Below are 18543 nucleotides of genomic sequence, written 5' to 3'. Positions count from 1 at the left end.
TGGGGGGTCTGCTGGATCCCACCAGGTAGAGCTAGATCCTTCCCCCACCTCCCTTTGCCATGGATCTTCCTCTGCAAAGATCTGCTGAGTTAGTTGGGGGACCATTATACCCATTTTACAGATGAGGAACCCGAGACTCGAGGAGGTTAAAGGTCAGCATTTGAACCTGGATCTGACTCAGGGTCTCTTCTTCCCACTAACTGTCCTCTCCTCCTTCAGGGGCTACACAGAGGCAGCAAGAGTAAAGGGGACAGGGTGCCGAGAGGCCGCTCTGGTCGGGGCGTCCTCTGTGAAGACCCATCTAGGGGACCCCCCAAAGGGAGCAGCTGCGTGTGTCCTGCGTGACCCTGGCAGCCTGGCCTGACCCTCTTGGGGGTGGGAGGCTTCTGGATGCTGGTTGCCATGGAGACGGGGTGGGCTGCTTAAAGTTGTATCTACTGAGCTTGCTGCCCAGGCTGGTCCCAGAGATGCAGGCCCCGGGTGGCCGATCAACCTGATCCCTTTGAGAGAAGGGCAGGAAAAGGCTAGTTTTCCTTATTTTTTTTTTTTCTTTTTATTTTGAAAAGCTTCTTGCACACACAGGGAGGGACAGAGTGTGTGGTCAGGAGCCCAGCTACAACAATCGCCAGCCCTCAGCCGTGGACACTTCCTTCCCTTCCTCCCCTTCTCTCCTCCCAGACTATTTTGAAACAAATTCCTGACATGGGTTATTTCTTTTGCAAATATTTCTGTATATGACTCCCAAGAAAAAATTTCTTTTTACCTCCTCCACTCCTATAAACAGTAACTTTTTACTGACCGACGTCCCCAGTCCAACAGTGATTTTTTTTTTTTTTTTGGTACTGGGGATTGAACCCAGGGGCACTTAATCCCTGAGCCGCCACATAGCCACATCCCCAGCCCTTTTTATATTTTATTTTGAGACAGGGTCTGGCTAAGTTGCTCAGGGACTTAGCTAAGTTGCTGAGGCTGGCTTTGAACTCATGATCCTCCTGCCTCGGCCTCCCGAGCTGCTGGGATGACAGGCATGCGCCACGGCGCCCCCGCGACAGTGAAGTTTTTAATATCAGCAAATATCTGATCAGGATTCCAATTTCTCTAGTTGTCTCGTTGATGTTTTCTTTATAGTTGGGTCCAATCGGGATCCAAATGGAGCTCATAGATTTGGAGGATATTGAGAAACAAAGTCTTCATGGAAACTGTCCCCATTGGCTGGTGTGTGTCCTTCGTCTCTCTTAATCTTTAGGTTCTTTCCCTTTCCATGTCTTCCCTTGTAATTTATCTGTTGAAGCAACAGGGTTCTGTGGAGCTTCTGGGGGTCTGGATCTTGCTTGGTGCTCCTCCTGAAGGGTCTTCTCTGTCCTGTGCTTCTTATAAGTTGGTAGAGCTGGAAGCTCACTTAGACCCATGTTTGATTTCTCTCTGGCTATTTCCTAGTCGCTATTTTGGATTCCATTCATTCAGGGCCCGAGCTCTGGTTAGCTTTCTCCATGACGTCAGCCCCCAGCACCACTGTGCGGTGACTACTTTTTGTTGATGTTCAAGCTGACCTTTACGGTCAAGCCTCTTCGTGAGGTCTCCTGCATCCTCGTGGATTTGACCTCAGTAGTCGCCGACACCTGTCTTGCTTCCCAATGACAAGATGTTCCCAGTTCCCCTGCAAGATCTCTTGCCGCTGACCTGGGAACTGGCCGCTTCTCCATGGAGCCCTGAATTCTAATGGACAGTGGTGTTTAGAGACCATAACCCCAGGTGACAGGGTGCTCACTGCACACAAAATGAGTCGCTCTGTCTCACTTCTCCGTGGAGGGAGCCAGCAAAAGCAAAGCCCCCCACTGTGTCTCGCATCAAGCTGGGAGCATGTGAGGAAGCCCTTAAGTCTCCCATGGGCGTGAGCCTTGGTTCTCCCACGAGGCTGCTCTGGGAGAAGCCCACTTCCTGGTCCCCAAGAGACCACGCAGTCCCTTCCAACATCCTGAGTGCGGATCCTCCCATCCAGCCGGTTTCCATCCTGGCTGCACACTGGAGTCTCATGTGGAATTATAAAACCTTCCGATGCCTGTCCCTGTCCCCATAAATCACAGGACAGAATCTCCGGGGCTGGAACCCTAAAATAAAATATATATATATATATATATTTAAAAAAATTTTTTAGTTGTAGATGGACATAATATTTTATAATTTATTTTATTTATTTATTTTTATGTAGTGCTGAGGATCGAACCCAGTGCCTCACACATGCTAGGCAAGAGTTCTACCCGCTGAGCCACAACCCCAGCCCCCCAAGATATATATTTTTAAATGAAGTCCAGGTAATTCTAACGTGCAGCTGGGCTGAAGGGCACTGTGGTAGTCCTTGCCTCTCAGCAAAGTGGACAGTAGACCAGTTCTGCGGTGGAAGCCCATTAGCTTCAGTTTGAATTCTGAGGCTGCCTATTTCAGGCTATGAGATCCCTGGACCAGCTGAGCAATAGAAGTTTCTACAATCACCCAAATGATCTAAATATGCACTGTTCGGCGTGGTGGCCACTGACCACAGAGGACTACCAGGCATTTGAACTTGTTGCTAGTACCCCCCAACCAGTGAATTTTTAAATATATTTTAAAATATCTAATTTATGCCAGTGGCTAGCAGCTACTGTCTTGAACCAGGTCGCTCTCGAAAATTACCTCCCATCCCCCGGCTTCCTACGGTAACTCGGGGAATAATGAAGGGTTATTTCACCGGAAAATTGTGGGGATTAGAGATAATGTATATAAAGTGCCTGGTGCACACGAGGCAGTCCATAAAACACTGCTTATTTTCTTTATTAACATCAGCCTGCCACTCTTAAAAAAAAAAATAAAGCATGCCTGGATAAATGAGAGCTCAGAAGCACCCCGCCACAGAGGCTAAAGATCCCAAGCTGTTCCAGAAAAACTCTTGGAAAACAGCCCTGAGTTGCAGAAGTCCGATTGCAGCAGGAGGTGATCGGTTACAAGGGCTCTGTTTCATTGCAGCCCTCGCCGCAGCTCAATACATTAAGCAATCACTCCAAATAACATGTTGCTTTAATCCCCTCCCTTGGCACCGGTTCAAGTTGTTTGGGGTTTACATCAGCCCAAGCCCTGAAAGGCCACTCACGGTGTCCTTGTGCCTCTCTCCCCCCTGATTCATCAGCCGGCTCTGGAAACAGCGTTGCAGCCTCCTGATTGGCAGGAGAGCGGATGCCAAGCCAAGCAGGTCTTCTTTTATCAGAACTGGAGTCTCTTCCACCCTCTGGCCTTGACACGCCGCGCACCGTTCATCGGCTGGGATTTCTGGCAGGTCCATCTGCAACCGAGACAGAGACACCTCTCAGCGGCCGGCAGGGTTCTGGGCCTGGACAGCCAACGCGCCGTGGCTTTTCCATTCCCATCCCTCTCTCCCTAGTGGTTTATAATCTCACAGCAGAATTTCGTTTCCCCTAGAAACTTGGCATCGGAGGTGTCAGCCTGGGAACATATTTGTTTGTGTAAATTAAAAAGAAGAATATGTTTTGACCATATTTAACTTCTAACCGTGCTGGAGAAATAAATACTGGCTCTCGCAGTGCTTCTTGCTGCACAGTTCTGGCTCACCTCCCCAAACCCTGTCTTTGTTTATAAAACCCCAAACTACCGAACGCTCTGAATGGCTCTTCTCCTAGGAAAGCTACACGGTCAACCTCGGAGGCCACGTCCGCCCCCAACCTCAGCCCACAGTAGAAAGTTCACTTACCTTTTTGGGAATTTTTGGCTTCCGGCCACACGGCATCCTTGCTGGGGTAAGAAAGGGTGTCAGAAACAGGTCCCCCCACGTGACTTGTTCAGGGGCTCAAGAATGCTACTGTGTTTTTAAAAGGCACTGGGCAATAGTGTAGATTTCAAACGCACATATTTTGTGAGTGAGAAATTGCACTTCTAGGAATTTATCCTATGTGGGTAAAGGAAAATCCTGGAGCAAACACAAATATTGGCCAGTAGGGGACAGGTCAAGTGTGGTGGGGTTAGAAGGATGAGGTGGGGCCGAGTGCTGTGTGGTCTGCAGATTTTTTTTGAAATGCCCTTGATCTTTTTTTCTTTTTCTTTTTTTTTGGTACCAGGAATTAAACCCAGGGGTCCTTAACCACTAAGCCACACCCCCAGCTCTTTTTAAAATGGTTTTATTTTGAGATAAGTTCTCCCTGAGTTGCTTAAGGTCTTGCTAAGCTGCTGAGGCTGGCCTCTAACTTTTGATCCTCCTGCCTCAGCCTTCCCAGCTGAGGCATGAGCCCACTGCACCCTGCTGGATCTTCTTCACATTATGAGCAAAAAAAAAAAAAAATGGCACGCATCTGACCACGCTTACAAAATGCATGGAGATTGTACAAACTGTTCACAGTGGCTACTTCTCAGTGAGGTTGGAGAGAAAAATCACACATTTTTATTTGTTTCCTACGTTATTCTCTTTTGTACTATTTTCCTTAACCACAGGGCGGTGTAACTTTTAAATTTGGGGATAATTAAAAAACATAAAATGGTGCCTAAAAAAATCACTTCTACACTCTGAGTCGGAGCAGTGTAATTCAATGACACTTCTTCTTATTACACACCTGTCAGGAGAGTGGATTGGGGGGACGGGCAGGGACCGTGTCTGGCTCATAGATGACGAAAGGGCTCAAGGGTCCACCGGGCACAGGAGGCCATGAGGAGCTCAACAGGTGGGTGAGACCCTGCAGGGACCGGAGGAGCTGCGAGGCTTCCTCTTCTCGCCTCATCGAGTTCCGTCTCCCTCCCTCCTTCCCAGGTGAGCCGGACACCCCTTCCCGCCAAGGCCGCTGGTGTGAGGCACCCTGGGGGGTCATCCCAACACTTGGGGGCTCTGAATCTCTGGGTGTCGGAGTGGAGGACATTGTGAATCCTGGGGCTGAGGTCCAGGTGGGCACAGGGGGTGAGGCTCACTGCCTTGGTGGAGGCTGTCCTCCGAGGAGGATAACGGGCTCTGTCTCGGGCTGGCCAGATGATGGGCTGCCGGCATCTATCATGGCCACCTGCTTCTGTTGGGCATCCCTGGTCCCCTGTGGACCGCCTGCTGCTCAGCGGGTCTCTATTCTTCATACTGCAGCCCTGTCATCCGCTGGGGTCTCAGAGGACACTCAGAATCCAGGACAAAGTGGTGTGGCCAAATGAAACAACTGTGAGCTCTTAGGAGGGAGGGCTTAAGACAAATGGTTCTTTTTTTTTTAAGTGCTTAGAACCCACATGTCATCCGGGGTCATCTTTGGGAGATTCAAATGAAATGGCCTTAAATTTTGTGCCACATGCCCTAGGGGACCCAGCAGTCCTGGGAAGCTTTCCTGGGATTAGAGGTGAGAGGTGTTTGTGTCTCCCAGGCACCAGGACCTGAATTCCTGCATCTGCTGAATCAGAAGCTGCTCGGGCACCTGTGCCTGGCCTGGGGCAGGGCTGGCTTGGTGGACGTGGAACCCATGCAGTCACAGGGTCGTGCCTGGCTTAACGCTCCGCTACGGCCACCTTGAACTTCTGAATGTTTGAACCAGAACTCTGCATGTTCATTTCGCCCTGGGTTTCCCCAAATTACATACATACCTGGTCCTGCCTCATTCAGCGTGATTCTTGTTCCATCCACAAGTGACCCGCTCCAGGCAAAAGGATGACCACTGCCCACCCCGGACAATGGGAACCTGATGGTTTGGACAACATTTTCTCTACTTTTAGATATGGTGGGAAATTTCCATAATACAGTTGAAAAGACCTGGTCCCAAAGTTCCTCAACATGTCAAACACAGGGTTGCCCTATGACCTAGCAAGTCCGCTCCCTAGCTCCATGCCCCAGAGAAATGAAGATCGTGCTCACACAAAACACATACAAATGTCCAGAGTTATATTATTTATAATCACCCAACGTGGAAACAACCTTGATGTCTACCAATCGACAAATGGATAGACAAGCTATGGTATGTCCATACAACAGAATATTATTCAGCCACAAAAAAGAATGAAGGTCTGATATGTGCTACAACATGGCTGAACTTTTGAGACCGTCATGCCATGAGAAGAGAGCCTGACCCAAAGGAGCACATATTATATGATTCCACTTATATGAAATGTCCAGAAAAGGCAAATCTATAGAAATGAAAGTAGATTAGTGATTGCCCAGGGTCAAGGGTGCTGGGGGATGTGGGGGATGGGGGTGGACTGCTATAGCGCACAGATTTCTTTGTGAGGAGATGATAACGTTCTAAAATTCACTGTGATAGTGCTTGCGTGATTAAGCATGGCCCAAAGCCATCGAACTGCACACCTAAAACGTGAATGGATGTTGCGGGAATTATATCTCAATAAAACAATCAACAAGGGACGCCCTGTTCCCTGACTCTCCTGCTGGTCATCCTTTGGCTGTGGCCTCCAGCCCCGGAACCCTCCTTCTGCCGGCAAGCACGTGCCCTTGACTTCCCTGCCTGGAGACCTTTCTGTACTTGAAAACATTTTTCTTTCTCTATCTTCATTGTCAATTCAAAGAAGGGCTTTCCACAGTCAAAGTGCCCTCTGTGATATCATTCTAAACTACGACCCTCACTTCTCTCTTTAAAAATGACTGCGGGAACTGGAGGAAGTCCCCCAGGGTGTTCTAGGAGAGCAGTGGGTCACTAGTAAGTCCTAATAGGTGTGACTTCTGAGAGCTTAGAATTTCCCCAAGGGAGCTAGAGTCAACTCAGTCTCTCCAGAGACAGTGGCCATCTGCTCAGAAATGTGACTCTGAGTCACCTCACAGGTGAGGAGAGAACATTGCGGGGGCCAAGTCACATTGGTCTTACTGAGAGGCAGGCTGTCAGTGTTGGCCACCTCCGGCCCACTCCTTGTTGATATAAATAAAGTTTTATTGGAACACTGGGCCACAGCCATTCATTTCTGAACTGTCTGTGGCCCTGCTTGAGTTACTGTGGCGGAGTTGAGCGGCTGCGGCAGTCTGCAAAGCCTCCAACAGTTACTAGATGGCCACTTACAGAAGATGTCATGGACCTTGAGGTGGAAGATTTGGACTGGAGCCCCGGCCTGTCCATGCCAGGTGTGGACCTGGACAAGTCTGGTCATCTCTCCAAGCAGGGGCCAGTGTTAGTACCTCCCACCCCCGTTCAACTAAAATGACTTCACACACGTAAAGTGCTTGGTGCATGCAAAGCACGCCACTCACGTTGATGGTGACGGCGTTATTTAGAGAACGAAGGGTGACACTGACTTCATAAGTTGTCATCTGAAGTGACGGATCACGCCTGTGAGAACGTTTGTGATTATTATAACTATCCGAAAGATTTTTGAGATGGTTCTTTGCTTCTCGGTAATATTTATGCTTTGGAGTTTTGAGAGTGTGGCTGAGTTTTATTTTCAGAGGAAAAAGGATCCTTACCTTAAACCCTCTCATTTGACCGACAGTCCAGGAAACTGACCCCTGACCTCCAGCTGGGTCTTGAACCTGCTCAGAATGAAGACCTGAGGATCGTCTGCTGGGCACCCAGCCTCTTCCCCAGTGATGAGAGCCTGGGACTCTGGCCTGTGTCCCTGTAAGTACTTGTGTTGCCTTCAAGCTCCCACCAGCACCTGTGGGACAGCCACCCACTGCAAGGTGCTGGACAGGCCCCGGGCAGGGAAGACCTTAACAGACGGGAGCCTCGGCACTCCCAGGGCTCTCTAGGAGCCAGCGAGGGTGGCCAGAACTGAGACGGCCACAGCAACCTGCTTTCCAAGAAGGCGTCGATGAAGGAGGGTGGTTTGGGAGTAGCCTCCACTTCACCGGCTTTGGCTCACAGCTCTTAACTGAGCACCTATTACATGCTAGGACCCAGAGACAGAGCCAGGAGGGAGACGCGGGCTCCACCCTCCGCGGCCACGCGGCCTGCCTTCTCATGGGAGCAAGGAGCAAATGGGCAGCACAATCTGTAACAGGCCTTCAGTTCTCCTGGGGATTCCAACCGTACTGCAGACGCTGTGGACGGACCCCGCTGGGTGACATACCGACAGCTTGGGAAACAGGCTTCTGTGGTGACCACAGTTCATTTTATAATAGTCCACCTTGATTATCAGGGGACAGCTAAGACCCAGCCCGAGGGTCGCTGCAGGTGCCTTCTCAGTTCTTTATGGAGATGTGGGTTCATTCCCTCCTCGCTGTGGCCCTCTGGGTGCTCCATTATTCTAGACAGAGAAACCGAGGCACAGAGACATGTCCCTCACCAGAGGCCACACAGCTGGTCAGCAGCAACGCTCAGATTCAGACATGGGACAACTGGCTCCCGGGGGCTACGTTCTTGACTGGCCCTGCGTCCCTGGAGCTGACACCTTACCGAGGTGCACACACGCCTGACACGGAGTGGCATCTTCCCCGTGACACGGGACTGTCCATTACTTGGCCTGCTCTCGTGCCACCTCCCCCGGTTTCAGGGAGAGCCCTGCGAGGGCAGGGGCTATGTCACACCCCTGCCCCACCTCCAGCACCTGGCCCAGTGCCCGCACCCAGCAGCAGGCCCTTTAACAGATCTGCCCCGGGCAGGAGGCAGCAGCCAAGGATCCGACTCAGAACCGACAGCCACAGTCCTCACGTTTCAAGCCTGCCTGGCCTAAAGACAGGTTTGGGGGAGTCCCCACCCGCTCAAGGGACCACCTGCCTGGTCCTGGCTTTTCTCAACCTGGGCCCTCTCCAGGATGTGGGCAGAAAGGCAGAGAAGGGGCTGCGATGGCCCAGCCCCCACCCTGAGGCTGCAAGGCAGGGGCAGGGGGTGTGTGCCAGCAGCTGGGCCAGCAGCTGTCCATGGGCCTCTGTACCGGCCCCAGCTGGCCAGCTGGGCCCCTCTGCCACCCCCCACCCCATGACGCAGCAGAAAGTGAAACCGCAGTGGCCCTGCTGGCTGGACTCAGTGCCCCCCGGCTGCTTCCCCGCAAAACCAGGGTCCTGGGGGGGGTTGGTGGCCCTGCACTGTCCGGCCTGCTGGCGAGCGTCCCTGTGGCCAAGGGTGCCGTGGCACCCCCACCCACCGCAAGGCCCCCTGCTTCTGTGTGAGTCTCCTTAACTGGTTGGTCCCCCTTGGGCTGGCCAGAGGCCTCCTCTCCTCACTTCCCCCTGAGGACACCCGGGTGCAGAGAGGTGCCCAGGGCAGGAAGCAGGGTGCTGGGTCACATGACCCCAGGATGGACACATCCAGAGCTATGGGTGGGTGTGGGGCGAAGAGGGGCCTCTAGTGCTGGTGAGCAGGGACGGGAGGGTCCACCCCACAGCCGGGGCCTCCCCCTCCCCCTCCCCTCCCCCTCCCCCACCACCTACAAAGTGCAGGGAATCCCCAGGAGAGAGAACAATTCCTTAAAAAGTGGATGTGAGACTCTACAAACTCCCATCTGGACTTCTGCCCTACCTGTATTATATTCGCTTCTTATTTTTCTTTTGAGAAACCCACTCTTTTTTATTTACATAAATTGATGTGAAAAAATCCTATGCTCCTACCCTAACTGGAAACCTAGCTGATTGCCATAAATAGAAATTAGCTGTACAAAGAAATACCTATTAGAATAACATCTTTAGGGGCTGAGGCTGTAGCTCGTTGGCACGCTGCTGGCTCACCCTGTGTGAGACACGGGGTTCCATCCTTAGCACCGCATAAAAATAAGCAAATAAAATAAAGGCATGCTGACCATCTATAATTACAAAAAATTAAAAAAAAAAAATAACACCTTGACCCAGTTACCACTCAAAATCATTGGGTATGCTCAAGAGACTTGAGAAACTTGTGATCCAAGCTGTGGGTTTCATGCATGAAGAACTAGAGGCCCAGAGAGGTTGAGTCACTTCCCTGGGGTGACACAGTAAGACAATCACAGAGCTTGGGCTGGAATGCAGGTGTGGCTGCTTCCATAAACCTGTGCTCACTGCTAGGCTGTCTCCCCCTCCCGTCTGAGTCGACTCCGTGTGTTAGTAAACGTTAATATTCATCCTAACCAGGTTTTATGCATTAACTTCCCCATTTTCAAAATTCTCAAACCTTCAGAGCTTGTGTGTCACCTGAGCTCATGATATAACACTGGCTGCGTCCAGAAACTTTTGGAGGATAGAGCAGAGGTGTGCCCTCCCCCAACTTGGCGGATGGGGAAACTGAGGCAGCGAGTGGGAAAGCGCCCTGTCTTAGGGAGCTGGCAGGAGGGCAGGACTGCCAGGGGCCCCCTGCCAAGGTGAAGATCCCGGAGGCCCAGCTGGAAGACCAGCCTCGTCAAACAGGTAACGCTTGTTTTCATTTCTCCCCTGCGCTCCCCCCCACCCCTACCCCCTCCCCCCCGCCCCCAGCAGAGGAGGACTCTGAGCCTCGGCACCTTTTTTCCCAGGCCCCATCTCAGGCTGTGCCCCTGGAGGGTAAAAAAGCGTGTTTAGCCACCAGTGTGTGTGTGCATGGCGTCTTTCTGTGTCTCGTGGTACCAGTCGGAGCCCAGTGAGGGCAGAGCTCCCAGGGAGCCCGAGGAGCCATGGCAGAGTCTGGGGAACACCTCTGTCTCTGTGAGCTGCTGGAGGAACTCAGATCGGCACATCTTCCAGGCCCAGGGACCCCGAGGAATACTGCAAGAGCAATAAGGATTTTTAGGGGCATTATGATAGTGGAATGGAAACACATCTGCCCCCAAAAGTCCCTCATTTTCCCTGCGGTAACCAACCAGCCGGCAGGAAACGCTGGTTCTTAGAGCACCAAGAGCCAAGACTAAAAAGGAGAAAACGGACAAGGTTAGAGTGAGCTTCTACAGTGGGCGCTTCCGGGGAGTGCGGGGGAAGGAAGCGTGTCAGGGTGGCAATCGTGGGCTAACACGCTACTCCACGACGCAGCTTCAGTACAGAGGCACCCCCTTCCATATCCTGAGGACCCCCCACAGCAGGTTCTGGAAACGGTCACACGGATTATTCCCTAAACTGGGGCCATCTGCAAGGTTGCCCCCAGATGCCAAACCCTCCCTGATGATCCACGCCAACAACCACATCCATCAAGATGCCCCCTCTGCACCGTGGGAAGGCGCTCAGCTTGGGGACCCAGGTGAAACTATCTGGAAGGTGAGCAGCTAGTTCCAAGGCCAGGCGGCTCGGGTAGGGAAGCCTGATGGTTATCGCGGACAGGGCAAAGTCACTGCCAAGGTCGCGGTGCTCCTCTTGTGCTGGCCACTGAGTTCTGAGGATTTAGGGATTTGGGGGACAAATGATCTCAGAGGTCTTTGCAGAGAAGTGTCCCTGAAGTCAGCCAGCGCCCGAGGGCCCTGAAAGGGTTAACCCCTCCCAGCAGCTGACACCCGAGAAAAGGAGAAAAGGAGGCTGTTGGAGCTGGCATATCGCACTGGGCCATCTCAGGGAAGAGAGGGGCTCAAACAGCCTCTGTCAGCTCTGGTGAATGGATGTGGCCTTATCGCCGTCAGAAGGAAAACGGGGTGAAAAGCCATGCCAGCACATTCCCGGGGTGCTCGCTGGCTCCCTGGCACCCGCCGCGTGGCCCTGAAGCTCTGGCAGAGACTCCAGGCATCTGGGCCAGGCCTGAGAGGGAGTGATCCTATCCCTGCCATGTGACGGCCCGCAGCCCGGCCCAGATCTCCCCTTTCAGGCAGCACCTAAAATATTCTCTGGGTGAACCTGAGACTAAATATGGCACGTCCCACAAGCGCCTGGTGAGGACCTTTTAATGCCATCTTAAGATACAATCAGGAACCCACGAGGCCTTTTGGTGGCCTGGAGTCCAGTTACCGGGGCCAAATGGGAGTCCCAGGGCTTTGGCTGACTCAGGGCTGAGCCCAACTTCCCGGAGCGGGCACGTTCAATGCCAAGGCACGGCGGGCTGCAAACCTTTTCCCTGTAGATTTTAGCCCAGAAGGCCCACTCTGGCCTGGCCCTCAGCCGCCCCCCAAGGTGGCTCAGATGTGAGCCCCTTCTCTGTCCATCTGGCCCTCCTTCCGGGTCCTCCCAGGGCCCTCCAGGGCCGTCTCTGCATTTCCAGGCTCAAGTCCTGCCCCTGCTGGCCTGGATCTGCCTGCCAGTCTGATGACAGGAGCCGGCCCAGCTCCCAGGGTGGGTGGGAGGCTCCTGGGGCTGAAGAAAGATAGCCAACAACTGCACGGCCACTTAGATGTGCTCCAGGGAGCTGCGCCACGCTGCCCACCCCAGAGAGAAGGATCGCAGCCCTAGACAGAGGCTGCAAGGGCCCAGTCCGCAGGGGAAGCCCTGTGTGCTCAGAGTGGATCTGCTCCCAGCCTCTGGGGTGACCCCATCTGTTTCTGAGCATTTGGAAATCCGCAATGAGCAAAGTGGGGTTCTGCCTGCTGACCGCCAGATCACCAGGTTACTGCAGTCTGGGGAGGCTGCCCTGGGGAGCCAAGCAGCCCACCTCATGGCTGAACCGGAGGTTCATCTTGGTCCTAGGAGGAGGGAGCTTTAGGCACCTGTCTGGGATGTGTGTGGGCCTTTGGGCTCTTTTTGGGCTTTTAGGCCATGTCTGGGCCTGGGCTGGCAGCGGTCCAGGCTGTCTTGGGCACAGATGCCAACAGGCCCTAGCACTGAGCTCCTGTAGGAGTCTAGCATCGAGCCCAGCTCGCTGCATGCATCTGAGGAAACTTCCACAGCCCGCTGAGCTGCTGACCAGGCTCGCACTGGCCACTCACTCTTCTCCCTGCCTAGGCCAAGTCCTCCAGAAAAGCCTAAACACGCCATGGCTCCCATCTTCCAAAGCATTTTAAAAATGGCCTTCGGTGACACCTTGGCATCTTCCAGGGAGTCCCTCACGCAGTGGTGCACCCAGTCGGGGCCACTCGCCGAGGGCAACAGTTTACTTTGTGGTTCCAAAAACTCAAGATATAAGAAAGAGGATATAAAATCAGAACCTTTGTTTGATTGTAAATATTTTCTGCATCCCATACGACTGGGGATATTGAGAAGGCAGCATCTGAAGACGGACTGCTTTGAAAAGAGACCCTGAGCGGGGGAGGGGGGGCTGGGTCTGGCAGGGGGGTGAGAGAGGGGGACCCCAAAGTCAACTCCCCGGAAGCTCCACTCTCTCCCTGGAAAGCCTGAAGCTATTTACATCACGCCATGGGTATCCGTGTTGTTGCTTGTAATTTATTTTCACCTCATTCCAAATCGAACAAGCAAAAAGAATTTTACATTTTCCTCTTGTTTGGTGGGCAAGACAGAAAATTCCAGCATAAACGAACTCTGATCAACCATGTTTTGTTTGGGCATACACACATTTTCTGGCAAGTGACTCCAAGTACAGAGTTTGTCTCAACTTTTCACTAAACTAATTTTTATCCCCAGGCCTAAAATAACTGTATTTTAAGCCACAGTTCAAATTAAGGGCGGGTGATCTACCCACCTCGGAAGCTCTAAGTTGATCAGCTCAGAATTTCTAAATGTTAGAGTTGGTTTGTGCCATCAATGCATGCTTTATTTTGAAGGAAGTATCATTTTTTTTTTTATTACAGCCTAGTCTCTATTTTACCCCCAACCATACTTTTTTATTCCCCTTCTATCAAAATATTTTTCCTGTATGCCTTGTGTATTGCTAAGAACTAAATTCAAAGTTGCTATTTTTGTTCTTTATCTCAGCACTTCTTTGGGGGTGGGGAAATAGCAACTACTTAATGAAATTTCACACACACAGAGGCAAAAGGAGAAAAGTTCAAATGTACTTAGGGTATTCAACAGTTGCATGTTGGATATTTTTAAAATTATTATTGGGGAAGGGTGGCAGTAAAAATATAAAAATCAGGGAGGGTCCTTTGCTGAATTAATGAGGAGTCCTCCTTGCAAAATATTAATTTATGATCTCTTCTCTATACTCCTTTTCCTGTTTGAAAACTCAGAGGGGGAGGGGGGAAAGTTTGCTAAATGTATTCATAATTACATGCACGGTTTCAGAGGGCTGGATTTAGGCAATGCCTGTGCTTTGGGAACGCTCACCATTAAAGCAGAAATCGTTTCACATTTAGCACTAAATTCCGTCTGATTTTCCACACTTAACAATTCAGTAATTTTAACATTCGGCTTCATCGCCTCAATTATAGCTCAGTATCTTGGCGCAACGTTCAGTGTTCCGGCCTCCTTAATTCACGTAAAACACCCTATTTGTAGACGTATCATTAAAGGCTAATTTGGTGAGATATCCTTATTTAGCAAAGCAAATAGGATTTGACAGTCAGCTCGGGGTGGCGATTCAGCAAAGCACAAACACAATTCACAATGTGACCATTTCCCATGGACGAGCCACGCCGGAATTGTGGACTCCTGAAAATTGTGCTGTTTCATCGTGTCCCATAATAAAGAGAAAGAACTCTGCAAGTGAAGGACTTTTTGCTAGGACAGCACAAACCTCCCCTGTGTGTCCATGTGCCACGTCCATCAAATCACCACATCTTCCACCCGGGGAATCTACTGTTCAAAAGTTGTTCGGGGACAGCTCCATTTTCTATTCCCTGCTGTGAGCACTTCATTAAAAATAATTTAGGCTTCAGGGATGCCTATATAGGTTGCAAGTGGAGATCAGATTCGTGAGAAGCGCTACAACTTCATAATGTTCAAGTCCTGGGGTGGAGGGGGGCAATCGTACTCCCCACTAGCCTTGCCTTAGAGACTCCCCCCTGAACACATGATACACACTTTATAAAATGCCTTCAACAAAGAGTCAGCAAAGAATTGCAAGGAAAATTGCGATTCCAGGTGGAAGCCAGAAGCAGCCTGCTCCCTTGAAATCTAATGTCATTGCCATTTATGAGCTCAGGGTATTTTATTGGGGGGGGGTTTCAGACTTGCATACAGCCAGCCCACGTGTCGCTCATCTCCCGCGGGTCCTGTCCACTACAACATCTCAGCCAGCCATGGGTTGACGGGGAGACCTTGTGCTTTCCACCTTCTGGTATCTCTTTGGCCTCCCGGGGAAGGAGAGGCCCTGGAAATCACAGCGGGCTCAGCAAACCGAGAAGACACTTGCAGATCAGCATTTGCCCCCGCCCACCGGCCTTTTACTTTTGGGAGAGTGACGAGCCTCCTGCTCTCCAGCCGCTCCAGGCGCGCAGCCCCGGGGGTGTCGCTCTCGGCCCCCACCCTCCAGTGGCAGCCGGGGCCTGAACCGCTCGCTGCAGAGCATGACCCCAAAAGCGGGACTTTGTGGGCCAGTTGGATAAAACATAAACACATCTCGCCCTCAAAACCCCGATTCTGGGCCCACCGCCTCGGAACCTTCCTCCCGAAGTGAGTCCCCTTCACAGCTCACCGCGCGGGGCAGGCTGCCCGACAGGCAGGATTTGGGAGAATCCTGGATAATTAAAGGAATCATGGCTGGCTGCCCCCTCAGGAAAACCAGGGAGTCGCTGTGGGAGGGAGGGGCGTATCTGTCCACTCCAAGGAGTGTCCTTTACCCCCCGGGGGACAGCCAAACACTCAGGCCTGAAAGCGTCCCCCAAATACCAGGGGCTCCCCCAAAGTCCCCTTAGCAACGCATAAATCCAGTGTCTGAGGTGCTGCTTGAGCCCCACCCCCCCACCCCCAGCTAAATAAAGTTTAGATATTTATGCCCTTAATTGTCACTCATTAAAGTCAAATTTGCTGCTCGTCCAGACGGGGAGAAATCATTTCCACCTCAATAGCTCAATTAGCCTTCAGGTTCCGGAAAGGCCACCCTCCGAGCACACCTTTCCCCCTACTTAACCCCCTCCCTTTTTCACAACTTCTCCTAAAAATAAATTATAAATATGGATGTGTCCTCAGAGGATCCGAGCGGCACATTCCAACGCTCCCCTCGGTGGGGACTGGAGGCAGGAGAAACCAGAAACGCCTCCCCCCCTCCCAAATCAAAATGCCTTTTCTTTTTTTTCTCTAACTTTTTTCTTTTAAATTCTAACTTGGCGTCGCCTCGGGCCCAGACACCCCGGTCGGCACCCCGGAACCGAGTTCTTTATTTTCCTCCTGTCCAGAGAGGCTGAGGCCAACGTGCTATGGCCGCCTGCTCCCACAGGGAGGGGGCGCCTAACTTTATTCTCTTGGGGGGTAAGATGGTAACTCTCTGGGGACTGTCCTCCCGGCATTCCGGAGTCCCCGGGGCCGGTCCCCCGAGGCGCGCGCGGCCCCCGCCGCCCGTGCCAGTCCGGCCCCGGGCGCACGTGGAGTGGGGCGCGGCGGGCGGGCGGCCTGCTCTCGGCACCGCATTGATATCGGGGTCACGCAGCGAGTCAGTTTCCCGAACGGGCTTTCCGGGGTGGGGGCGGGGTGCTGGCTTTCTACCGCCTCGCTCATTTCCAAGCCCCGGCATTATTGGGGGGGTGGGGGGCTGCCTCGCCCGCGTCCCACCTCCTGGCCTAACATGCCCCTCTGGGGACAGGGCTGGGGTGGGGGAGCCCGGCCCCGCCGCCGGGGGTGGTGGCAGCGACCGCGATCGCAGCCCAGACCAGCGTCTCGCGCCGGGTCCCGGGAGAGCCGCGCGCTACCCCCGCCGCCACCTTCCTGCTCCGGTTCCCACCTCCCCCCACCCGCCAGGCGTCCACCCCGCACCCTGCCGCGACCCGTGCCGGGGCTCGGGGAAGGGTGCCACGCGGGAGAAACCGGGAAGACTCACCGCCGCCGCCTCCTCCCGGGTGCGGGGAGCCCCCGGGGCTGCGCCTGCCAGGGCTCGGGGCAGGCGTGCGCGGGGCGGGGTGCGCCCCGCGGGCCCCGCAGCCTCCGCCGCGATCGGAGCCCAGTCTCGTATCCCTCGCCGCGGCGGGGCAGGGGGCACTTCCAGGGAAAAGCCGCCCCTCCCCAGACAAGATCCAAGTGATGGGCAGGGGGCGCAGAGAATCCTTTTCTGCAGAGAGCGCGGAGCCGACGGGGCTGCACCGGGCCTCCGCGGTCCGCGGCCGCCACAAAGCCGCGCCCCCGCCCCGCCGGCCCCCGCCCCTGCTCCCCGCCCCCCCAGCGCCCTATGGTCGGCCCGGGGCGGGGGCTGGGCCGGCCGGGTTGGCCGCTCTGGGGAGGCGGCGGCGGCGGCCCAGGCGGCGGGGCGGCTCCTCCCCGGCCCGGAGAGGGCGAGAGCCTGGAAGCCCGCGCCGCCCGGGGGGCGGGGGAGGTGGGGGCGGGGACGGGGGGCCTTCCTAGAAACCCTCGCCAAATATAGTCTGCGGATAGGGGCATTCCTAGAAATGCGGCGGCGACGTCAGCCTCGACCCGTGGGGGCAGAGCCTGGGGTTCTCCAAATTGGGGGGACAGAGGAAAAGGGAGACTCCCCACTTCCAATGTCCCCAATGCTGGGAGAGGGAGCCGAGGCTAGGCTTCCCTCCTGGGCGGTGGGGGGGGGGTGCAAGATTCCTCCCAACGCACTGGAGGGATGACTGAGCAGGGGTCGCGGGGGTGCCCGAAATGGGGACGCATCCACTTAAGATTCAGACCCGCCCCCAGGTCTGCCCCCTTCTTTCGGGAACACCCACTGACGGTACCAGCAGGCGCTTTTAGCCCTTCCCCCAATTTCAGCACCCCCAACCCCCATGTACGAACAGAGGCAGGAGCAGCATCAAGCCAGGCGGGCCCCCACCTCTTCCACCCACTCCTGGGCCTTCCCTAACCTCCCGGGATTCTGCAGCCCTCTGGAAACCCCAGGTCCGAAATCGCAGAACTCCCCCAAATTCCAAACCACCTTAAGACCAGAAAATAAAGTTGTGTTTCCTTCTCCCCAATCCAGTGTCACTTTGTTAGTGCTTCCACGGCCCCTGGCTTTGGGGGGTGGGCTGGGAATGGGCCGGGGGTGGGGCCTGAAGGTCCACTTTCCACCTGGCAGAGATCTGACCTCTGGCGCTTACAACCCCACGCCCCACGGCTTCAGCAGTGAGGGGATGCCACTCCAGCTCAGCACCCGCCTGAAATCCGCCCCACCCACACCCCTTCCCAGGGATCCCCAGATCCATTGCAGAAGCCGCTGCTTATCCAAAGAGGATCCAAATAACTGAGACATGACTTGTCCCTTTCCACCGCCCAGCCTCTCTGCGCGAAAACGTGACTGGACTGAGCCTCCCAGGATCATAAAAAAATGTATTTGCTGTCCTCTGTTGGCCAACGGGTGTCACACTCAGAAAACACATCACCCAACCCAGCTGGTGTTCTAAGGACTGTGGGGGAGGTTCCAGAGACCCCCTCCAGAGGGAGTGAGCCAGACCGCCCCTCCTCTCCCTCTGCTAGGCTGCACCACTGCCTGCTCTGCTACTTCGGGGTTCCTGTCATTGCAGTCCCTGCACAGGACTTTGATCCGCAGGCCCTGTGACTTCTATCCCCTGCCCCCCAGGAGCTGTTCATCCAATAGCAACCTGGAGAAGGAATCTGGCAAAAGAGGAATAAGGTCAGACCCCTCTAAGGCACAGGGCAGATCACCGATAACCACCTCCATCTCCTCCTGAAGACCTACTATGTGCCACACATATCAACTGTGCTGAGAAGACCAAGCCTTAGAGAATCAGTTGTTCATTGGACAATTTGTCCTCTCTGCTAGGCACAGCTGATTCTGGGACCATGGTGAAAGCAAGACA

General features: G+C 53.8%; 1 long non-coding RNA gene across 1 annotated transcript; it reads right to left on the bottom strand.

Moving 5' to 3' along the window:
• Positions 1 to 2171: 2171 nt before the first annotated feature.
• On the bottom strand, positions 2172 to 16883 carry LOC143384804 (uncharacterized). The gene is made up of 2 exons (XR_013089425.2): positions 16608 to 16883; positions 2172 to 3313 (listed from the first exon to the last, which is right to left on the bottom strand). It is a non-coding gene; the product is annotated as an uncharacterized LOC143384804 (long non-coding RNA).
• Between the last annotated feature and the right edge of the window lie 1660 nt (positions 16884 to 18543).

Source organism: Callospermophilus lateralis, chromosome 19, assembly GCF_048772815.1.
Source record: "Callospermophilus lateralis isolate mCalLat2 chromosome 19, mCalLat2.hap1, whole genome shotgun sequence".
Lineage (NCBI taxonomy): Eukaryota > Metazoa > Chordata > Mammalia > Rodentia > Sciuridae > Callospermophilus > Callospermophilus lateralis.
This window is presented reverse-complemented; position numbering and strand designations above follow the sequence as displayed.